We start from the raw sequence: 26,299 nt of genomic DNA, 5'->3' as shown, positions 1-26,299 counted from the left end.
ATAGCCCCAGGCTTCATCTAAAAAGCACAACATTTTAAAAGGCATCAGCGTACAGTTTCAAAAGGAGGTTTTGTTAAACCAGTGTTTGAACCAAATAGGTTTTCCTTTTAAAATTCTCCTTCCTCTAAATTGCAGCTTTTATTTGGACAACACAAGAAAAAGGCACCCTCCATTTACTGAGGCAAAGGGTGGTGAAAATAATGGTTTTTATAACTTGTTGGGAATAGAGATTTTCTGATTCGAGGAGAGAGTTGTTTGGAGAACTGACAAGCATTTATTCTACCTCTCATGCGTGATTTTCTTGCCTTCTTCAAGCAAAGAAAATTGTCTTTCTCATAAAAATTCACACTGATAATTAAATATCCTCCATGGCAAAGGGTAATAGTGTTAGTACGGTCACATATACTGAGGCGTGAATAGGTTACTCAATGGCAGGCAGCAGTGCTGTGGCAGAATTTGATTTGGTGCATTGAATTTATTAATTAAACGGTTAAATCTGGTATTCTGGTCACAGGTCCCTTTGAGTAGAGCTGCTCTCTGCTTCTGCTTCTCTGAACTGGTTTTCTATATTATTGAAAGAGATAGAAAGAGTTGGGCCTCAAATCGATAGAACATTAGAGTAAAAAAATAAATAATAAAATAAAAAAATTTCTGGGATACATATGCTTCAGTTTTTTTTTGTTGTTAATTTTTAATGTAATTTTTTACCTGTTTAAGGACTATTAGTGTTTATGCATTGCGACATTTAAATTATAATTAATCTTTAAAATGTAATATTATATTTGTCTCTTACTTTATTTTGCAGTGTACTGAGTTAATTCAACCCAGGTTTAATGAACATATATTTATTAAAGTTTCTGCAATGCCAATATCACGTGCCATATTGCAAGTGATAATTTAAGTTTTATGGCAGTTTCAAAGTGAAATGCAGTATATGACTGTGGCCACACTTTTATTACATTGGTACTGGCATACATCGGTGCATTTGTATTACATTGTTTCAGGTATGTATTGCGGCTGTTGAGAATTAGAATATCTGAGTAGCATCACTAAAGGGTTAGTGCTCTATAGTGTTGGAAAATAGCATACCTCTTCACCAAACCCAATCCTGAACCTACTCAGTATTGTTGATGAATGCAAACGTGACATAAAAGTGCATTCACAAATGTAATCATGCTATTTTAACTCCCTTATATGTGAGCAGTTTCATCAAACCATAGTTTTACAAGATTTGTTCCGAAGTGCTTCACTTCTCAAATGCAATTTCATATCGCATGAGCTACCAGACAAACCTACAGAAAACTAATACATTTGAACCACTGTATGTGATGCTAATATTTGAAAGTATCATTTTTCAAAATATACAGCATGTATAAATAGTTTTGAAGTCATAAAGATATTGTGCGAAAATTAGGCTTGTTTTAATCGAACCTCCAGCTCCGAAAATAATAATTTGTGTGAAAAGGAATAAATGTTTTACTGCTTCTAGCGTTAATTTCAACTGAAAACTGCAGCAATTCAGGGACATGCAAATAGTTCCTCGGGTGCGAGGGCTCAAATGTAAAAAAGCCAATTTAACAATTAGCGTGTTCTTGAACTTTAACTGCTTGCACTCCACATAATAGGCCTGGGTTGGTTTAACTTGGGCTTCATTTAGCCAACAATGATAATGTCATCAAAGAGTAAACAATATATCAGTATGTAGTATGCAAATACTAGTAAATTAAACCCTACTTGCAATTAATGTAAGTTCTTCTACTTTAGCAATTTCAGGTTTTAAAATGAATGACAATAGCTATGTAGTTTTCACCTGATTTATGAATAATAGTGGAAAGATTCCACTCCAATTTACATTGCAATGACGTTTAAGCTTTTTTCAAATGCACACAATCAATGGCAACAAAATGGCATTGATTTCTCTGGCAGCCAGATATAAGTAAAAATAAACAGGTATTTTCCAAGTTTTGAGCGATTCGTAACTGTTTTGTACACATTGTCATAATCATTATTAAAATTTTGTATTGAGAGGCATGTATTTCTAATAGGTCTGGTTAGCAATAATCTGAGCTGTTTTATATAACCATGAAAATGTATTACCATTTTGTCTTTTGTTTTCTTACACCGTGAGAATTTAATTGCAATTGGCAATAATTTGTTAATAATATCAACCCTAATTATAAATTATGTGTTTTGTTTAGATTGCATGCCAAACTGAGAGAGCAAGACAAACAAATAATAAATGATCGGTTGATATGTGACCTGAGACAATCAGTATGAGATTGAGCTGGACTTGGATTCTTAGCCTCCTTAAAATAGTGACTTGTGAATGAACAAACAAGGCTAAACCCAGTACCATCCATGCATGGCAATGTTTTTCTTCCAAAATTTGGGATTATATAAAAGGAATGACTATAAAGAGATACCTTTTTAGATAAGGTAATTTTAGATGGTAAAAATACCCCCTTCCCTGTTTTGGTTCTTTGAATGGATGTTGTTTTGTTGAATCAAAAACAATAAAAAAGCTGATCACAAAAAGAAATTGAGCTAGAAAAGGATGATGAGAGCCACTTAATGGAACCGGGACCGAGAGAGCAACTATGAACTAGTCATCTATCTCTCTCAACACAGAGGACATTGCTATGCATGAAAAGGGAGATCATCTCACTGCAATCTTGGGAAAACACACATTTCTTAGCGATTTATTTCTTTATCTAGCCGGAGGGCTGTGTTGATATTCCGATACACTAAGGCTGAGATCTGTGTCTTGTCCCCAGGTGTCTGACATTTAATTCGCCAGTGTCCAAAGCATTGCAGCTGTGAGCCCACTGATGTCTCAAGGCATCACACATACTGAAAGAAGAACAAACATGCCACTGTTAAGACTGCACAGTCAGTCTCTCTCGCTCTTTCCCTGCCTCGATCTTTGACTCATTCTCTCTCATATACACGCGTAAACAGGCGAGCACACTTGCACACAAACTCCCACACAAACATACTCAATCTGCAACATTTCAGATCTTCAGGACACCCGCATTTTCAAGTGTCAAGGTTTTTTTTTTTTTTTTTTTTTTTTTGTAGGGCAAAGATGAAAACATCAAGTATAAAACAAGATGATTTTTTACAGGCACAGTATCAGAATTTGTTTAGGCTTCTGAGTTCGCAGCAATAGGTTAAACCTATGAAAAGACCTTGGACACTTTTGAGATTATTTACTTGGCCACTTTTCTTTGCTGATTGGGCAGGTACCTGAGCATAAAAATAAATAAATAATGTAATTGTCTGTGGAGATAAATTTGAGTCTGATAGCAATCAGGATGTGGTTTGAGTTGCAAACAAAATACAGTCTGGTCAAGTGTAACTCTATCTGACCAATGTGAATGTATGTGAATGCCTCCATGTCAATATGCAGATGTATGGAAGCCACACATGCACAAGCAATCATAAATGAGAGTTTTGCAAGCGAAGAAGACACATACAATAGGCTCCACTGTCTACAATCACAAAGGTTCTACATGTACATACAGTGCCATGCACTTATTGTAATAATTACAACAACTGGTTAATAACCCTGAACCTACCCATAAAACTAATAATAACCCATGTTGCTAGGGATGTGCCAAATAACTTATTCAGAAAGAGACAGATAATGGCTTAAAATTAATAATGAATGACACATGTTTTTTGAATAACAGCTGAACCATGGATAGTGCAATATTATACATAACCCTCTAAAATGAGGATGCATTAATAAGTGTATCTGTCTCTGTATGTCACTCAAAAAATTAGAGCTTGCCAAAAGTAATATCAACTAAAATATTGAAGCATACATATTTTCTATTGTTTGATATGTCTATTAAACCCTCTGGAGTCTAAAGGTATTTTTGGGGCCTGGAGAAGTTTTGTCAAGCCCTGACATTTGTGCTTTTTTCAGTTTTTTATAAATATCTAAATGTTTTGAACTTTGTCCAATATATATATATATATATATATATATATATATATATATATATATATATATATATATATATATATATATATATATATATATGATTTACACTCCGATGGCATGTTTTGACTGTTTCAGTGTCTGTGCACACACAAAGTGGATATGGTAAGCATATGTTATCTTTGTGTACATCACTGCATACTGTATTCCTAAATCTGAAGATACACTGTTTTCTGTTGATGTGTGAACTTCACTAAATATGTGTAGCCTACTTATGATCCAATAATCAAAATCAGCTTTGCTACTTTAGATATGAAACAGAGACACAGCTTTTAAATTCTGGTATTTAACAGCACACATTCAAGCAATAAATATGGCTTTTCAGTCAGTTGCAAGAGTGGCAATAGTTTGTCATGTTCATCATTGCCCAGCCTTATGATACATTAATGAGTGTACCAACAGCACATTTGATCACAAATGACCTTGCTTTTTCAGAAGTCAGAGCTTTTATATAACGCTTAAATTATTACACTCAGTTTTAGTTCATTTATATTTAAATTGACTTTAGAATTATAATTAATAAAAAATAATAATAATATTTGAAAAATGTCAAGGGGACAGAATCACATTTAAAATGGACTCTTCATGTGATTTGATGAACTTTCGGCATGAACTCTGCCCATTTTTAATTGTATCTGAATAAAGATACAGAAACAAATAATTATGAGATTCCTACAGACATGGATCAGTGCATGAGAATTAAGTGCAACCATCACAAGTCTGGAATGAAAGCATCTTTCATGAATGTTTACAGTCAGTTAGAATATGCTTCCCAAAACCATTATTCATGTGATTTGCTCAAGGAGTAAGAAGCCAACCACAATATACATCACTGTATTTCTATTCCAACAAGTATGCTCTCCAGTATGATTAGCATGGAGTCCAAAAAAAAAAAAAAAAAAAAAAAAAAAATATATATATATATATATATATATATATATATATATATATATATATATATATATTAATTATATTAATAAAATAAAATAATAATAATTCAAAGAGTAATGAAGAGACAGCATCAGGCAAGAAGAAGTGGCAGCAGGCTGCTTGTAATCCACCGAGACAAGCTATCAGAAAGTTAAGCGAGATTATATGATGTATTACAAATATGCTTAGAGTGATGAGATGAGCTACTTATAAGTCTCGGAGAGGAGCTTTTCTCAAACCTCCACAGGAAAAAGGGATGAAGTGTTGGGCTTTAAATTCCATGTGTAATGCTTCCCAGTCTGAATGATGGGTGAGTTGAGGTTCAGCAGAAGACTGAGGAAAAAGCATTGGAGTGCTGAATATCAGGAGCTAAAAAAAAAAAACAACGAACACACACACACTAAACATCTTCCCGTCAACACACTGGGTTTAGCTTATTCACACTGCATGTCATTTTTCAGGCTTTAAATAGTTTACACAGAACTGGAGGAGGGAAAGTGGGATGGGTAGCGAGTGGGAATAAATTGAAAGGTATTGTGAGGATATTCTGCAAAAACGCTCCCTTCTTAAATGTCAACTTAATGTTGCATGCTGTGAAAGCAAAAGCCCACCTTACTGGCTTTTCTTTAATGGCTGTTTTTGTGTTTGTTGCCAGGGGGCAATTCACATGCTGAATTCACAACCCAATGCTAGATGATTTATTTCAGCAAACAAACATGAAATATAATTACGTGTGCTTCAACAAAAGATTACCCCATTGCTAAGAGCTCAAACAGAGATGTACTTACAGTACATACTTTAAAGTACACATACAGCACCCACTGTCCATAGAGTGGGTTTTAATGGTATGAATTTTCTTTAATGGGTAGATGTTTAAGTTATGCTTTCATATCTTTTTTATTTTTTTTTTTCGTGCTTTAACTAATCGTTCACTGCTGTGTCTTGGACGCAGCACCTTGCAGGTCACACTCTAAGTGTGAAGGCAGTAGTCTGTTAGCATGGGCACTAAACTGAAAATGGGCCACTCATGACCTATTTAGATGATATGCAAAACAGAGAAAGAGTTTGGTTGCAAAATGCTATAAATCTAAGAAAAGTTTCAATGAGGCGCTTTATATATGGAACCCTTAAACAGTTCAATCAAAAGAAGGGAGCTAAAAGACTAACTAGAATTTAAATATATATATATTTTTAAATGTATAAGCATTAAAATGTTAATTGTATATTCTGCATTTAAACAATAAAAAACAAAGGACCCATGACAATTTCAGCACTGGAAAGGGCTAAATAGTGCTGATTTAAATTAACTGAGTGATAGCTTTTGGATAGTACTGAGCAAAAAGTAGGTAGCAAACAGTTACTTCTGCCATCTCTGTGTTATTGGTCAGTGACAAATCCATTTTGATGTTAACTCTTGTAGGCTTGACATCCTAAGATGGAGATACAAGTCAGAGAAACATTTATTAGGCCTATGGAGAGTACAGTACAACAGGAACAATAAAGGAATCTCTCACAATTAAATCAAATCTTAAAACTCTCTTGAATTAGAGTGTGGTGTTTTCATCTAAATGTTAATGACCAAAAAAGTAATGCTGCACTCCATAGTCCAGACCTGCAGTGACAATGCAAAATATTTATTTATTTATCAATCAACCATAAGAACTTGTATGATAAAATGTGGCTCCCCTCTGCGAGTCCGGAGCACAAGGGGCGGTGGCTTCTTCTAGCGGCTTCATCCCTCTCACTAGCCGCAGCGCTTGATGGGGATAGGCGGCCTGGCATCCTGGCATGATGGCCGTGTAAACAGGTGTGGTTCTAAAACATGACAAGCGTTTAGGTAAATGTAATTGAAATAATCTGAAATTTGTGAATTTTCTCACTTACCAATGTAATCATTGTTCTCCCGAGCATTGAATGCAGTCAGCGCACCGTGAACCATTGAAGTGTAAACAGCTTATTAGTGTTCACTCTTACGAGAGGTGCACGACTGAAATGCGGCACTGTGTGGTTGGGACAAAACTGATCAGCGCATAGATACACGTTCACCTTGTTTGCTGTTTATGTCAAATATCATTGTATGCATCTGTTTGGAGGGGTGAGTTATAAGAATAGCCATTTCTACATTAATCTACGTGAACCACTGAAACTGCATGCGATATAAGCATGTTGCGTGTCAATAAAAGAGCTAGACGGCTTCTTACATGACATAATTACTAACTTGCAATCATGTTAGTGTGCTGATTAAATAGTTTATTCTCTTCTGAATAAAGGTGTGTCAAGTAAAATTTTAATAAAAACACAAATATAACGCAATATATAATTTTTTATGCCAAGAAGGTTATATATTTTAGCACAGAAGGTTTCTTCAAAACCAAAAAAAAAAAAAAAAATTCCAGATTTTTATCTATAAAGACCGAGAAAGGATACTGGCGTTTGTCGCAGTTTGGAAAAGAAAGTAGGAGAAAACATGACAAATGAACTTGGTTAGTATTGATATATATATAAGTTTCTTGATTGTCGTCTTGACTAACCTGAGTTTCAAGATATGTAATGTTTTGAAACAGGAGATCAAGGACAAGGCAACTTTTTAGGATCATCTCTTGGGTCAGGGTATGGTTATGATATCCACCGTCTGTTCACCCTCAATTTGGTCTAATTTAATATGGGTTATTACTGACTTCATAACAGCTGTTGTCTTTGTGAGATGCCCCAGATTTCATGATTGTGGTCTAGATAGACTGATGTTTCCCTCCCATAGTTGGAAACCAGTGGGGGCTGACTGTCTATTCCAACCAGCCAACTCTCTTGTGATTATATCCATTACCTCGTAATGCACATACAAATCTGATGGATACATTACAATTCTTGCAAGGCTTCCAATAGAAAACAAATTATGTAGTATCATGACAAGCAACATTTCTTTATACAGAACCTCAGTCCTTAGATTGCCAGACTATTCGGTTGTTTTCTTGCAAGCAGTAGTATTTACTTCTGGAGATGTAAATCTGGTAAAGAATATCTTCCAGTATATTGAACGAACACACAATAAAATTATTGCATCATACATTTTACTGCAATCTGATCAATACAAATAAACTATAAAGAAGCCATGTACCAACTTAAATGAGTATTTAGTTTGAGTTAGTTTTGTCATGCTAAAGATTTATTGTTTTATCTAGAACCTTTCATGACATGCTACCCTACCCCTGAGATTTATATTTGTCTTTTCAGGTAGGGGTCATCGATATTGAGCAGCAAATAAAAATTAAGCCTCTTTATTGTTTTCTGGCAGATCCTATAAATCTGATTCTGTAGAGTAATCCTTAGTGAAATGAACTGTATTGACTACAATAAGCTTTACAATATTTATTGTCAGACATATATATATTCTCATAATAAAGCGAATGTTTACAGTTCAGCATGATAGTTTGCAAAAACTCCTGCATTAGAAAATTTAATATTTAAATAACAAAAATGCAATGGGTGAACTTGTTTTTATAACTTCCATGCTTGCCTTCGTTCAACAGCGAGAACATTATATTTCTAGGTTATTTTATTATCCGGGGAACCTAGCTGATGCCAACTAACATCTCTTTCCAAAATGCAGCTCATAGCAAGGAACGAGTGCATTGAACCCAGTGGTCCCTCTCAAATTGCAGAAACCAGATAAGTGGACATGCCCATGGGCCTCAAGCAGTAGGTACATAATGACAACATGGAGGAAGATGATAAGCTCTTATCTGAGGGGCACTTGTCCCAAACCTAGTGGAAAATGTGATTACACCTCTCCACAGGAGAACCATGAGTGTAAGGTAGTCAAAGAAAAAAAAAAAAAATGTTTACTTGCCTCCGGAACACAGACCTTTCACACTAAGGCTATGTTTTGCATAAGGTGCTGTACTGTAGAAGTAATCAGTGCAGTTGTATAATAATTTGTAAAGAACAATGGTGTACACTTTGATCAATTTCTGAGGGACATGGGCAAACATTAGCTGTAATGCTATGTATTAACTATGTAATATATATGTTAATGCATAGTTATCACACAGCATGCATAAAAATGACCTCTGTAAATGCATGTGCACTGGATGTAAACAGTGTGTGTGTGTGTGTGTGTGTGTGTGTGTATAGTTTAGTTTAGTTATAGTTTAACTAAAACCATATTATATTATTATATCACAACAATAAAAATAACATTGTTCAATTGCTATGAGGGATACATTAGCAGTAGATATTTGTTTTATAACAAGTTCTGTGTAACATTTTCATAATTAAATTTTTTTTTAATGGACTAAGCAAAACTGTAACTAAATAAATTCAACTATTATTAGTTAAATTAGCTAAACTGTACCTAATCAAACTTAAGTCAGGACATTCTATTTGACTTTTAAGCAGCATTTGTCATTTAGTAGTAAAATCTGTGAGGGAAAGAAATAAAGTGCATTCAGTGGACTGTGCTGTTTTACAACATACTGGTCAAAACACTGATAACATAGAGTTCATTAATGAGTGCAACGCTGCTCAAACAATAACTTCATATTCGATTAATGCAATGAAACGTTATATGCCTCCAAAGTTGAGAAAAGTAACATCTATGTTTCTTAGCTCAGTCAGTATACCGTATTGAACAGAGGCGTGAAGGTTACCCCAGGTTACTTCTATAATAAGAGTGGGCTTGTTTTTTGTCAGGTGGCTGAGCAACTCCCATTTTGTGTTAGGATTTGTCTGCGCAGCCTGCTCTGAAAGCACTGACCCTCATAAAGCCTCTGTATTGACGCAGGCAAATTGATGCTGTCTACAGACCGTGTGGAACAGACTGTTCTTTCAGCTGGATCATTCTCAATATTCTTGCTCATGTGTGCATTTTTGGTCATTTATTTTAAGAAACTACTCACTTTAAATCATTTTCGACATTGTTTTAACAATGCTGTTTTTTTTTTTCTTTGTTTTTTTTTGTTCTATTTCTGCACACTCATTTTGTTTGGAGTCTCTTTGGGATTGCATGTCGATATACTCCAATACTCTGCACTATGCTGTTGGATCCATTGTTAGGTTGTTTCTAGTCTTCTGTAATGTAGCCATTCCTTCAGCGTGACAGCAGAAGGTCTGGACTACATAGCGACTATCATTGGCAAAGGGCTACCCAAGAGGACGTCTGACCGACATGTAAAGTGACCACTCACAGCTTCAAGTTTAGGGCATCATGGCTCCAAAACTCCTGAAGTGTTATCATATATGTGTGCTGTATGCATCAGACATTAGGCCAGTGGTCTAAGTGTGTGACATCTGAAGCTGAGACCTGGTTGTTTCACTAGTATTTGTAGTATATCATCATCATTGTTACATAACTTGGTTTGTTTGTTTGTTTTGTTTTGTTTAGATTAACTTTTATGTTTTTCTTTGTAAAGCACATTAAGCTGAAAAATATATATATTTTTTTTCACTCAAAAATTGCTAGTAAATTTCACAATTAATTACAAATAAACAGCAAGTAACACTGAATTATGTATTGAATTACAAATAACACACACAAACACACACACACACACACACACACACACACACACACACACACACACACACACACACACTCACACACATATATATATATTTTATTATTTATTTATTTTTACAATGTCCATGATGTACGAAGTTATTATTATTATTATTATTATTATTATTATTATTATTATTATTATTATTATTATAAAATCATTAACAATTGCATTGGATGGATGAGCAGGCATAAGAGATAACCCACTAAATGCACAAAATGTTAATTTTAATTTATTCATTCATTCAGTCCCCTATATATTGTTGAAATGGGACCAATCATTCATCAAAGAAAGATGCATCTTACAATTTATTTTTTCACAGTGAGTTTAAAACACAAAGATGCATGCAAAACAGATGGTGTGCAATGAGAGGGAACACTCTGTTATGGAAAGTCTGTCTTCTTAAAGTGTGAATGGCATGAGATGTTTTCATATATATATTTTTTAGCTTAATCTAATGTTAATTGATGACATTTCAACAGTTGCTGTCTTGAGGCTTAGCAGCAGAGTACTCATCTCAAGAGCCTCTTTTAGCCAAACAGAGGTGTTTGTTTATTCTGAATGCAAATGTCAGAGTCTATCACTGAGCGCTTTACAGCGTCTTTCTTCATTTATCTCTAAAGTCTCTTTAAAAAGGTCAAATCCCTCCATTAGATGCTGGCGCTTTCAGATCTCACCAGCAATTTGCACGGTTTCATTTGATGGTGGGTATTCTCCTGCCGTAAAATTTGTTTTGATGCATTTGAGTGCAGGTAAACCCTCTTATGTCACTTCACATGTCATTGAGCTTTCGTTAGGATCATGTTCAGATTTAGACAAAATCATGTCTTTTTTTTATTTTTATTCCTTTAAAAAAAATAGAATTGCATCATATTACACTGTGCAAATACACACACATCAGTTCTATTTCCAGAGATGTCAATACCCAACCCATCTGATGTCGCTTGCATGACTGCACTGACTTGAAGTTGAATATGGGGATACGCTTCACATGTGATGCGGTAAACTGGTGAAAAGGAAATAAAAATAACACTAGCTAAACTTCAGCAAGCGTGCTGCTAATCCGACGCTGAACATATGGAAATTGTTAGGGCCCCAGAGCAGTAAGAAATGCAAATGGATTAGTGTGGAAATTGCTTTCTAAATTGTCGTGTTTTGCTCTTATCTGCATCCTCACTGGAATTATTTGATAAACTAGGATCACAAACAAACATTCTAACCCTGTTGTTTGGATGGAATTTCTTTATTTATTTTTTCAATATACTTAGGAAGAATTGAGGAGGCGCAGGAAAATTCTTCAAGATCCAGCATTTAATCATCAACGGGCATATACAGGAAATAAAATAAATCTAAGACATTTAACAGCACACAGAAAACTCAAAACAGGGAACACTATTTAAACACGTCACAACGGGACACACCTGGGGACAAATGAACTAATGACACACTGCTAGAACCAAATTAACTAAATGGGGAACACTTAGAACTAATAGAAATGAGGACAGGAAACATGACCAAATAAGGAAAACCAGAACAAACATGTGACAGATCGCCCCGCTCCTGGACACTGCGTCCCGCCATAACAACACCATCGGGGAGTGGGGGCAGGCGCTGGTGCAGGACAGGGACAGGGCAGAGACAAGGAGAGCCTCCAGGGCGAATCAGGAACCCGTGGCGGAGTAGGCAGTTTGGGTTACCATGGCAGATCTGGAGACTCGGGAGCCGGCTCGCCCACAGGCATATGAACCCACTAAATATTTTCTTGGGGAAAACTAGGTATCTTGATTTGGCGCTCTGGGGCTGGAGCTGACACTGGGGCGAGCTCTGGGACTGGAGCCGACACTGGGGTGAGCTATTGGGCTGGAGCCGAGCTCTCCCTGGGCTTAACTGGGAATCAGGAGCCCTCCATGGGTTTAACTGGGGATCTGTCAAGTCTGCTTTATTGTCAATTCTTCCATATGTACAGTACATACACACAGAGAATCAAAATGTTGTTACTCTCAAACTCCCCGGTGCATACAGATAACACTAACAGTATAACTTAAAAATCTAGATCAAATATAAAATATAAGATACAACTATCCAATAAGGGAATGTAAAAAAATATCTAATAATAAAAATAAAAATAAAATTAAATAAATCAGTTCAAGGTACATGGCAAGTAGAGTGCAAACCAGTGGAGTGAACAAACGTGTGACGGGTGTGTGGGATCACCTGCAATGCAGAGGGCTTTGCGGGCAAGAAGGGTTCCAGTAGTGTCCTGAAGGAAGGGGAGAGAGGCACCAATTATCTTCTCAGCTGTTCTCACAATGCATTGCAGAGTCTTCCGGCAGGATACGTTGGAGGTGCCATACCACACAGAAGGTGTACATGATGGGGGCAGGGGCTCTGGCTCTCCTCAGTTTGCGGAGGAAGTAGAGGGCAATCTGAAGCCCTCCCTGGGTTTAACTGGGTGTCGGGAGCCCTCCATTGGCTCAATGGGGGATCAGGAGCTCTCCCTGGGTTCAACGGGTAAACCGGGGCACTTCCTGGGCTGAACTGGGGATTGGGAGCCCATCCTGGGCTGAACTGGGGATTGGGAGCCCATCCTGGGCTGAACTGGGGATTGGGAGCCCATCCTGGGCTTGACTCGGGAACGGGAGCCCATCCTGGGCTTGCCTTGGGAACGGGAGCCCATCCTTGGCTGAACAGGGGATCGGGAGCCTTCCATGTGCTATACTCGGGAACAGGAGCCCATCCTGGGCTTAACTCGGGTAAAATAATCCCTCCTGGGCTTAACTCTGGAACAGGAGCCCTCCCTGGGCTTAAGTGGGGATGAGGAGCCCTCAGCTGACTGGTTCTGGTTCAGAGACTCTCCAGACACCGGATGTCTACCTCCTTGCAGCTGAGGTTAGTGGTATCTGAGAGCTCCACAGGACAATGGTAAGTTATTCTAATCCGGAACAGCGTCACAAGGGTTTTCCATTCGAGGGAGCTGATGACGACGATTGGCACAAATGTCCTCATGAAATCAGTGGAGTCTGGGCATTCTTGAGCCAGTGATATAAACACTGCTGTTTCTTCCATTACAGTGGGGAAACACAGATGAAAACAAAAACACTTTTCAGAACAAATGGAAAATAAAACGGGGAGAAAAAGGCACCGCTTTACTTTTTGGTCTGTTGTTCTGTCACAAAACACTCGGGAAGAAGTGAGGAGACGCAGGAGATTTCTTCAAGATGTAGCATGTAATCATCAACGGGAATATACAGGAATTTAACAGCAATGACATTATACAATGACATTTAACAGCAGACAGAGAACTCAACACAGGGAACAATATTTAAACACATGGCACAATGGTTTGAGTAAACAATTGTTTACTCAACCTCGTATTGTTTTTGGCTAATTTCTTTCTTCTTTGGCATACAATATATGAATACACAAAATCACTGACATTCTTTTCAGTTAACAACACTTAACTTCTTCAGGGTTCAGGTGAGGGAACTGTAGAGGCAATGGCTTGGTTTTGTGCTTGGTTTTGTGCTCAGTGGCCCAATTATTATTATTATTATTATATATTTTTTTTTATGTTTGTTTTGCATCATTGTTTTGATGGATAATCCAGCTGTGGCCCATTATAGGATTTCTAACAGAGGCAGTCCATTTTAGATTTATTTGTCTATTGGTATTTAATAGAATACATGATGCCATCTGTCTGAACAAGATGTCCAGGATTTCCGGCAAAAAATTTGATAACTACATTAAAGATACAGCAGTATATGTACACACACTTTTAATCTTTATATGGAAAGAAAGAAAGAAAGAAAGAAAGAAAGAAAGAAAGAAAGAAAGAAAGTTGTGCAACTAAGAATTATTACATGAAAGAGCAGATGGAGAGTTAGAGAGATAATAATTCATACACAGAAACAGGATATTACTGGTGCTCTCTCATATTATTAGTCTCATCATCTGGAATGACACCCTCCCTGTTTCAAATAAACATTTCTTGGAAATGAGGGCGTTTTGTGTTTGTCCATCCATGAAAAATGAAGAGAATCTCTGCAGTGTGAAACAAAGATTATGGCACATTACACTGAGTCCACACACCCATACAAAAGAACAGAAACAAATATATAAAAATGTAATAAAGCAAGTTTTGAGCTTGCAAACACATACGCCCTGATAACGTGTCATGTACTATTATAGCAGAGGCACATTGTGTGTGGATAGACAGGCCATCCGACAATGTGGAATATGCTATACACACTTCATGGAACTGGAATTAATCCCATTGTGACCACAAAGCTGCAGGTTTGTTGTAAGACCCCTGCTGTAAAATATTCTGGTATTATTTCATAAATAAACTACATATGGCCTTTCTGGGGGTTGAAGTCACACAGCTGTAGAAAATAAAATCGATCCCAAATTATATACTGTATATTGAATTTTGATCCTCTCATTTTCCACATTGAAATATTTGTGACAGGAAATCAAATGTATTTCTCATATTCATCCAATGATGGAATGCTATTAACCAGTGGTTCCCAACCCTGGTCCTGGAAGCACCCCAACACTGCACATTTGGCATATCTCCTTTCTCTGACACACCAATTTCAGGCCTTGAAGTCTCTACTAAGGAGCTGATGACCTGAATCATTTGTGTTTGATTAAGGAGACATGCATAACATGCAGTGGTGGGGTGCATCAGGGATTAGGGTTGGGAACCACTGCTATAAACAGTAAAATATCAAGCCATGTGTCAATTTAACTAATAAAAGACAACGTCACTGTGAGTCATGGCAGATGAGTTCACCATCAAGAACAATGGAGAAAGTACTATGTGTCTGTATGTAGCTTGCATTAAATTATAAATAGGTTAAATTGACCACTTAAACAGTACCACTTAGTGAAGTCTTCTTTTTGCTTGTGAAAAATAATTGTGAACATTTATTTTTTGTAAAAATGGATGTCAAAGCTAAATAAATCAGCATTTTAAAAACAGCATGATAGTTCACTCCAAACATCTTGGTATATTAGCACAGAAAGCAAAAACATGTATGCCAAATATATACTGTATATATATATATATATATATATATATATATATATATATATATATATATATATATATATATATATAGGCTGTGCTGGAAGACACTAATTGTGATTTTTTTTTTTTTTTCTTTATATATATACAAAGGTATAAGCCTGCTGTGTGGGAGCGTTTGAAACCAAGGCTGGGAGAAGGAACCATATGGCACAAAACACAATATAGGTAAGAATGAGGTACTTGTTGATGTGGAAGTGTTCATGTATTCACACCCGTTTGATTCTGCCAATTAACACCTCCTTCACCTGTCCTTTTTATTCTTTGACTGATGAACACCGTTGGAGAGAGCTAGTCATGCATATAAATCATTCAGTAAATTAGTTTAGGAGAGGGAGAACTTGAAGATACATTGGATAATTTTAAAGGTCATGCTATTGCTCTACAGGTATTGTACAAGTATGCATAGATTTTTGTTGATCCCTGTAACTTTTTTCTTTTGCTTTTGTGGGGCCCTGAATGTAGTTTACATGCCATATATATGTGGAGTACAAATGTATTTGTAATCAAATATGAAATTGAATATGTAATGGTCCACGTCTGGCTGCCTTAAGGCTGGGACACACCAAGCCGACTTCAAATAACTATCTGCAATGAAAGCCAATGGTGTTGTTGCCTCATGTCAGCTGTATCAGACCAAAAAGCGAATATTGAATAGACTACAGCTGACAAGCAGCCTAACATGCATGAGAGGAATTAACTGTCTATATCAGCAGTTTAATAGTTTACTATTAATCAATAGTATATTTTTGTTATTCAAAAGGAGAAACCTAAAAAAAAAGATATGTACAAAATAAATGCAGACATACAAAACTAAAACAAAGCAGTGCTTGCTTTTCAGTTTGAATATCAGTAACTTGATAACTTTAATTATTTTAAGCCGCTCATGTTGTCATGAAAACATTCACATTTTAGAATGATTAGGACAGATCACATAGGCTAACATTTAAACATTCACCTGTCTGTACTGCCTTCATTTGCATGCTTGTTTACATCACTTTCGCTTTAATTCTTGGGCTCGACTAGTTCACCATCAAGAACAATGGAGAATAATATCTGTCTGTATGTAGCTTTCATTAAATTATCAAATACGTTAAAGTGACTTCTTGAACAGTACCACTTAGTAAAGTCTTATTTTTGCTTGTGAAAAATAATTGTGAACGTTTCATTTTTGTAAGACATTTCCAACATTACTAGCCGGCCCAAAAGTAGATATTACATTTAACCAACTTCTAGCAATTATTATAATGTACTATACTTTAAATATATTGCTGGCAGATAAATTAATTATTAAGGTGAAAATTTTTCAATAATATTAATTTGTGATATTTAAATAAAGCAGTAATATTATTGCTTTGAGATGTGCTCTTATTATAGGTTAACACTTTTTTCAAGTGTTACAAATGCTCCTAGCTACAGTTATAATCACCCAAATTGCAGGGGTAATTATCACACTAGTCTTCTACTAAACTCCAAATTAAAAACTAATCTGCTTATAACTGCACTTACTTTTGGCACATATAAATGGTCCTTATACCAAAAGATGTATTTGTACTCTGAGGTTTATAAAAAAAATATATAATAATAATAATAATAATAATAATAATAAAATGCGACAACTGTCCCTGGTCTTTTTAGAGTATAATAAAACAGAAGCCATGGTTTGACCCCATGTCATGGTTTGTTTGGTAATAATGTCACACCACATTATTGAAGTGCAAAAAGTGTGAGAAAATGTGACAGTGCCGTCTTCACTTTTTTTTTCTCCTGTCGTCTGTCAGAAAAAAAAAAGGTCTGTTGAATATTCATTGAGACTGAAATAACTGTGGTGAATATTTCACCCTGTTCTTTCAGTTCAGGGGATGTTTATTGCATAATCAGAGATGTTGTCACTGTTCTTGTATGATTTCAGCTTTTTTAAGAACAAGATTCTAGCATTTCACTTTGGGATGTTCAATGCCACAACATATATCTTACCCCTAGAGCGAGGAGTCTACTTTGTGTATACCTATCAAAATTAAATTGGGAATTGTTTGTTGTTCTCGGTTTGTGTCGCCACTCTAAACTACCAGAAGCAAGAAAGCTTTATGCTATGACAGATCTTCCCTGACGACAACATGCACACCCTCAGGGAAAATAACAGACTTTCTAAAAAGTATGAACATACCTACAAAGAAGCCTTTAGTTTTAGACAAAAAAAAAAAAAAAAAAACACTTCCATCAGCAGTCCTTAACAACTAAACTTTTCATGTTTATTTTTTCCAAGAATACATTCTTCAACATCCCTGTTGCAAATTAGCTTGTGTAGGCACAAACAGTGTCAGAACAGTTGTGCTACATTGAGTTTTATAAGCAGAGAAGAAATAAGAAGTGTTTTAGAGTTTTGTAAACTCAAAATGGCTGGACATCTACTGTATATAATAGCTAGAGAAATCCATCTGTTAGAACTTCATAAGCATTGTAAAACTTAATCTGATTAACTTTTTGGAGTATTCTAGTGCAGCGATAGTTTAAGAGCTAACATGATTGAATTACAGACCTGAAAACCCAAATTTTCTCTAAATTTGAACAGAGCCCCTCTATGATGACAGTGAATTGATGTCTGTGCCACATTACTCTTCATTCATGAGTTTTATTACTGTATTATTAACCAATTACTGTAACCAATTAGAAGTGTAAAACAAATCGCCACAATTGACCCAATTCTTATCCCTCTAAAGGTGAAAAGATGTGTGCATATTAAATTTGAATTTCGACGACTTCTTTATTCCCTCTCTGGTATACGCTAATGTGCTGCTGGATATGATTTTTGTGCCTTAACCAAAAAATCTGTTGCACATCTCTGTAGTTATTTTGTGGTTTGACACAGCATATACTCTTGTTAGTTTAATACACTGACCTGTCACTAAAACCTTTGCTTTTGTGGGTCAGCATTGTTCTAAGCAGGCTGAAGAAGATTTGGGAAGGTTGAGAAGTCGCTGTTTTCTGACAGCTGTCACTCAAGATAGACCACCACTCATATTCCCTAAAGGGATTTACATGTCACTTGGTTCTTCAGCTGCACCTGCATTTGGTCAGCTATGTCCTTGACTGGTTAAACTTGGAATTCATTGGAAATCTGGAATGAATGGCAGTATTTAAACATAGAGTCAACAAATTTCAAGACTTTAGTTTTAATATAGATGCATTTTGAACTTATCTGACTTTCAAGTCTCAATGCACTAAAACAACTGTATAGGCTACATATGCCTCTTACTTACAAAGCTACTCTTGACAGACACTTTTATCCAAAGCAACATACTGTATACATTTTTATCAGTTCAGCAAATACACTAAAAAGATACATGTGGGAGCTACGGAGAAACAAAAGGTTACTGCCGATGGATAGCACCTGGCTACTGAAAAACTCAATGGCATATTTATAGCTGACACTCCGTGACCTAAAACTGCACTGGGGATTTTAAAAAGTGCTAAAGAATCAGAGGCTAAAAGAATAAATGCATTTTTCTCCAAAGCACATTTCAGATTTAAGGCTGCAGTACTATCAGCAACAACTTCTTAAAATAAACAATACCTGACAAATACATGTGCACCTACAACCTCTCACACAACTCTAGCATCAACGACTGAGGACAGTTCACTATAATTTCTCAAAAAAATAAAAAAATAAAAAATAAATAAATTTTGACTTCATTTTTTTTTCTACTTCATAGATTTTTTTAATGTTCTGTACATTTTGGGATTTTTATTTAAATAAACAACAAAGTTTTATCTATACAGTCGAATGGAATGCAAAAACTTTGAAGCTCAAATCTCAAATATACTCGGAATGTAGATAGAACCTTATAATTCCAAGGGGACGATAACATACTAACATACATAATGTATAGAACTCAAAATACCTGAAATACCCTGCAATTGTACTTTATTATATTAAACTGGTATACTTAAAGTCTTATAGATTAATATATCAGTTACACAAGTCCAACCAAATCAACTATTTTGGTAACTACGGATCTTGCATGATCATAGTTAACTAATAATGATTTTGCCGAATGCCCCACAGATGTATTAAAAGTTGGAAAATGTTAATCCAGAGAAAAGGATAGAACCATTCACTAATCTGGAAACTCCTGTCACACATGGTGAATAATGAACGCATATGCAAATACTGTACACCCGAAAAGCTCTGAATAGAATGAGAAAAACCCCAGTGGCTCAAAACACAAGCTAGTAGTAGACCGATGCAAGACTCCAGAACCAGTCAACCTGAATGGCTCGAAAGGTGTCTGAGTAAACACAAAGAAAAATCTATATAAATACCAATACACATCACTTAGTAGTTATTGTGCAGTGTGCTTCACTTCTCAGGAACACCAGGAAGTGCTCTATCCATTTATCCAGTTCAGTTCTTCTTTTTTTTTTCTTTTTTTTTTTTTTAATGGGTTTTTAAATGTGGTTTATTATTATTATTATTATTATTATTATTATTATTATTATTATTATTATTATTATTATTATTATCATATTTATTTATTTTTAACTCATTAACCGCAGAATACTTTCCTTGGCTTATAAGCTGTACCTCCGTCTTCAGTAATGTTACACCAAATCACAGGAATCCAGCAACTGCTCTCATTTTTTTCTTCTTAAAAAAACTGAACGATTGCAAATCCCTGGGGAAGTGGGTCAGAAGCCATCACAACTTAACCCCAGGTTGTTCAAGGTGGGACAGTCCCTTTAGAGAGTTCATGGTTCTTTTACATGGTGACTTCACATTATAATTGTAGTCATAAATCCTGTCAGTTCCCCAGGAATAAATAAAGATTCCTTGAATATTATTATTTAACAGTGCAGAAGCATTCATTTAACACTCCTCTTTTATTTATTTGTGGAGTTTGCTTTACTAATGTTATTTTGTTATGGCCCCCATGGTGACCATTTCAACATTTGCATTTATATTTCATATACAAGGCTCATCCTCAGACACTAGAAGAATAGGTAAGGATGCAGAGAATACATCCTTGTAAATAAAACAAGCTGAGAGCAGAACTACAACTCACTAAGCCTGTACCCAAGACTGGGACATAGTGTACAGTACGAGTGTAACCATTGGTTAATACGTATTCTCTGTTTGTTTGTTACTATATGCAATTACATCAAGTGAAAAAATCAAGGAAATATATTTACTTAATTATTCAATTAATCAATGTTATTGCGAATGCTAATGTACTTGTTCATCATTGTGTCATCATTGTGTTTTATTCACAAACAGAACAAAGTGATGAAATTTATGGTAGGAAATGTACAAAATATATTGATGGAACGTGATCTTTATTTAAGCATAAAAGAAAAATCTATAATTTTGACCCATACAATGTATTTTTGGCCATTGCTACGGATATACCCCAGCAGCTTAAGAGTGGTTTTGTGGTCCAGAGTCAAATAAAAATAAATGTGATATATACAAGGCCTCTGACTCTGCAGAATGAATAATCAATCCAAAAGTCCTTCGTCATACCTCAACAGGGTATTGTCTCTTATTACTTTGAGATTGCTCTGTTTTTGTGGGATAATTATGTCCGTGGTAATTAATCACTCTCAGAGAAAACAGTTCCCTCCATTTTAATTCCTCTCCAATAGAGCACTCATCAGTTAAACAACTCGGGAAAGAACAATCACAAAAGTAGGCCACCACTGAGTTTTTTTTTTTTTTTTTTCTCACAGCAGTGCACACAATGCAAAAATTCCCCAGGAGGAGCAGCATTGATCTACTGAAAGCTGCATAAGTTTTCTATCCTGGGGAATCAGTGTGATAAAAGCGTCAGTGTGAAACTAATGCACCAGAAATGCCACAGTTGCCGCCCAATGTCTTTGCGGGAACCTTTGTTTGCTGACACTGAACTCCAGTAAAACAGGGGTTACTCTTGGCTACATGCAAGACTTAGAGACTAAAGTTTTCCTTTCTGCTGAAAACAGGGCACGCCGGCTTTCTGAGTGTGTACTTGGTGTGTCAGCCTTTTATAGGCTTCTTCTAAGCACAATGCTCTCTATGAATATATTCATGTAACATCTTTTCAGAACATAGGTCTCCTTAAGCCTGCTATTTTTGTTACAGAGTATGGGGCTTTGTACAAATGACATTACATAGGGGTGTTCAAAATATGACATGTATACTGTGGTTATATTGCATGTTTGTTTTTGTCATAAGCTTGTTTTATCTCAGTCTCCCTGTGGTTTTAACTGCATTGCATTTGTCATGGAATTAAATGTAAATTCGCATATGTTATTAATATAAAAAAAACAAAACATGTATAGTTAAATAAGTAACTTATTTATTTGTAATCATATTTTACTAGTACAAATAATAATGACCTCTGTTCTATTTAAGTGTGATATTGCATTTTTACAACAGTCCAGTGGCATAGTAAATAAATAAGAAATAACAACTGGGTGTCTTAAAAAGACATTTTTTTTTTTTTTTTTTTTTTGTGGGCAGAACTACATTCACCATGGATTCAAAGCTCCGTCACTATTTTGAAAATGCCACTTTAGAACTAGTAACAAAGAAACACTGAGTTGCTTCATTGAAAGCATATTCTGTTATGTAGAGTAGAATATTATGAGAGAGCAGGCACGTGCACAGGTAGGGCTCAACCTGTGCAGAGCACATGCCCTTTTTCCCCTTACACTCCGAAGTGCCCTTTTTTTGGTGGTGTTTTTTTTTAATCAATGCTATTGGTCACCCTTTACGCCTGTCTGTCTGTTTTACCAAATTAAAGTTCTTAAAACAAGCTTGTGTAAATCTTATTCGATCCTCAAGCTGTCAGTAAGCTGATAACTCCGCCCCCTCTATATTCATTGAATCAACTGAAGTTCCACAGCAGCCGCACAGTAGACACCACCTGAGCTGAACAAAGTTTTGCGAAGGGTAAATAAACATCTTGTTGTTTGAATAAGTACTACTAAACACTATATCTATAAAGGCTCATATTTTATTTATTTGATGTCTGACTGACGTCGCCTGAGAGAGAGGGCTAGCATTTGCCATCTAGTCATAGCCAATACATAGCCAACACAGCCTGTGAATACAGTTGCATTTCATCTTTTATAAAATGCTAATTTGGCCAAATGCATTTTACCACAGGAAAAACTGAGCGCTCCGTCTATATAGCTAAAAAAAAAACTAGTTTGTAAACTAGATGAAAATGTAATGTTATCCCGGCAGCGGCAGGCGCCGTCGCCGTTTTAATGACGGACAGAAAAAAAAAATCACATTTGCACACATTCGCTGGTCAAAAACGATATATTAATAAGTAATACAACAACATATAATTTGTTTTTACCATCGGAAAATCATAACAGGTGCGCCCCCGCGCTGTTTCGTACTGGAACTTACACAGCGACGAGTGATCCTCGTCACCTAGATAACATATATTTCTAAGAAATTCTTCTTTGATTTATGATTGCTGATACACTTAATTTATTAACATTTAGGCTAATCATGTTATGGTATACTCTCTGTATACTCTCTGTATAAAATGTTGTAAAACATGGTTTTACTACAGTAATGTAGTAGTAACTAAAAAAAATTACAGAAGATCACTGAAATCTTTATATTTTATCATGCAGAATGTAATTCATGATTCATTCCAAGGCTTCATTTATTTGATCCAAAATACAGCAAAATCAGTAATATTGTGTAATATTTTTACAATTTTAAATAACTGTTTTCTATTTGAATATTTTAAAATGTAATTTATTTTTGTGATCAAAGCTGAATTTTCAGCATCATTACTCCAGTTCAGTACTCTTCAGTGCCACGTGATCCTTCAGAAATGCTTTTCACTGCAACTGTACTTTTCACACTATTTTTATTTATTTTTTCATTGCTGGCTTATTTTAGGGAAAGTGTAGTGAATAAGAGACCTTCAAGAGACCAACATCCCTGGTCCACCACAGTATAAGATTTTTGCCAGATACATGGCTCACAGAAGGTTGCTGTTGAATTAGGTTTAAAGAAGCCCTTAAAACCCTGTTTATCTATATTATCTAATTATCTAATATTATTATTATGGTTGTTATTAATCGTGAACAAATCTAAAGCTTTTGAAACTATTATTTTGTGTTATTGAATTTGTCATGAAGATGTGACCATTTCTTCCTTTTATGCAGGCTTACTAAATAATTTTGATATAAAGGGGGGGGGGGCTTTTTCAGTTTCAGCACATGCCCCTCAAAAGGTCTGTGCACGGCCCTGTGAGAGAGATTGACTAAGTGATAACCTGCATCTAATTCTGAATCTAAATCTATCTGTATATAATCTGCATCTAAAACTGCATTTATTCTTAAACTATAAAACATTCAATAAAACATTATGTGACACAATAATTGTAGAAATTACATTTTACCAGTACTTGACACTGAGCAATGACCTCATGGATCAGGCCAATTTTGATTGTACTGTTGTGTTTGTTCTTATTTAGTGTGAGCACCTTTTGGGGGGCCTTTAGCCCTGATGTGCCCAGTAATTATCCTGAGACCATCTGCATTTTTGAGTATTTGCTACTGCAAGGAATTAGTCCTTGAATTTAGAATTAACCAGTTTTGTTTACCTACTCTACAGTGTTGAGGGTCTTTTTCATAAGCGTGTTGATTATTAAAACCACGCACAGCACAACATGCAAATCTATGGATTGTTTGCCCCTTATTACTGGATTCTGTGTCTTCAAGCATCTGCAGTGTTAATTATATAACATACTTCCCTTGGGTCTGCCTATCTTTGCATAAACAAACAAATTCAGCGACACAAATACATGGGGTTCGCAAATGAACAACAAGTGCAGCTGCTAGATGCCAAACGTGCTTTGTTTGTGCTACACAGCTTCAATTAAGGAACAGGAGGATGAGACCCTTGGTTGATAGCATCTTATTTCTGATTGTCTCAATGAGGTGCTATAGAACATTCCATATATAGGGGACTGCAGTCGCTTTCCTCTGCTGGTAGTGTCTGTCTGAAGTCACAAAAGGCAAAGCTTTTAGCATGCTGCTATATCTTTAACCATTAAACATCTCTGTAGCCTTACAATTTTCTCTCTCTCTTGCCTCTCCCACTCTGTTTTTCTGTTCTCTCTGCTTCCATATGTATTCCTCAATCATTTTTATTTTTTATTGTATTAATCTCTTTCTCACAAGCTCAGCTTCATACGTTTGAAAGGGTCTTCTGGCAGTTGTTAATTAGCTTTTCTATCTGTATGAAAGTGGAAATAGAAGGAATGCACAGCAGGTTGGCTGTGGAGAAAAGGATTTTGGGATGGCTTGGCAGATTGTAAAAGGGACCGTTTGGAAAATTCAGTTCTGTGAGCTGAACTTGTTGATCTTGATGCAGATTATTTCCTGTTTAATCTGTTGCTTTTTTTATGCATTTTTTTATGCATATTAGTATTAACAGTCAAATTAATAGTGGTGATAATAATAAAATATAATAATAATAATAATAATAATAATAATAATAATAATAATAATAATAATAATAATAATAATAATAACATAATATTTTGACAAACTAAATAATATTCTATCTATATTATAAGCTAAATTATATAAATTATAAAGTATATTAATTTACAAAAAAAAAAAAAATTGTGTGTGTGTGTGTTACTTACTGTCTTACTTCATCCCAATGGCTTTTTTACCTTCATATTTGAGTCACAAGAGTGAGTTGTGTGTTGCCAGAGGTGTTATATGTTAGTGAGGTATTGTGAATGATGAATGGAGCTCTTAGGTCTGCTTAAATCTGCATCTTTAACATCGATACACAGGAACTGTAGAGGTGGAGTGACAGCCATAAATCATAACACTTAAGAACATACTGTGCCATGCTCTCTCAAAGCATTAGGGGGTTTTATGTCATTTCTCCACATTAGATTAGCCAAAAGGTAGGGGGTGGACCAACCCCGCCTCCTCCTACAGAACCAGGTTCTTTTACTGAGTGGAAAAGTAGTTTTTTTTGCCATTTTCAAACCCTCTCAGGCAACAAGCTTTCACTCTCTCAGCTGTTGTGATATGGGTGCCATCCCTTCAAGTCGAGGCATGTCTGGAGGCTGTGTGTGGGATGCTCGTGGTGGGTTGATGTCTGGCAGCCTCAGATAAGAGCAGGACCTGGTTTTCCCACCCGCAGGACCTGGAGGGGGGGAAGAGTTATGGACTGCATCAATGGTGCTGTGCTAAAATGTATTGAGGATGTGGGCGGTAGAGACTGGTGCTTGTGCAGCACGGCTGTGACAGGAAATCCCCTGGGATATGGTCTTTAAGGATGTACAATGTACATGTGCTGCGTAACTAGTTATGGAGGGCTGCCAATAGGCAGTTACATACTAGAGCCCATGGTAAAACATTATAAATAAATAAAAAAAGGAAATGGAAACAGATATTCTAACCACTGCACATACTGATGATATGTCATCATACTGTAGATTAAATATCTTTCTTTGTTTTTTGTTTTGTTTTGTTTTTTTTCTCAGCTAAACCCCTTAGACATTAGATATATTTACTTGAATTATTCCCAAGATTATATGTTTATTTTAATAATCGGTTGTAAGATTAATAAGGGAATTAAGATCAATATAACTCAAATGGGACTGAATTACAGTGAATAAGAACAGAATTAGTATGCAAATTATTCAGAATTAATATTTAACACTTTATCATCTATTTGTC

General features: G+C 35.7%; 1 protein-coding gene across 2 annotated transcripts in view; it reads left to right on the top strand.

Annotated features, from left to right (window-relative positions):
• Nucleotides 1–26,299, top strand: part of LOC113117033 (leucine-rich repeat and fibronectin type-III domain-containing protein 2-like) — a 140,363-nt gene that overhangs the window by 80,209 nt on the left and 33,855 nt on the right. For both annotated transcript variants that reach the window (XM_026285399.1, XM_026285400.1), the window contains one exon: nt 15,674–15,748. The gene's annotated coding sequence lies outside the window, so the exon portion shown is untranslated. The remainder of the gene's footprint in view (nt 1–15,673; nt 15,749–26,299) is intronic.

This window comes from Carassius auratus, chromosome 17, assembly GCF_003368295.1.
Source record: "Carassius auratus strain Wakin chromosome 17, ASM336829v1, whole genome shotgun sequence".
Lineage (NCBI taxonomy): Eukaryota > Metazoa > Chordata > Actinopteri > Cypriniformes > Cyprinidae > Carassius > Carassius auratus.
This window is presented reverse-complemented; position numbering and strand designations above follow the sequence as displayed.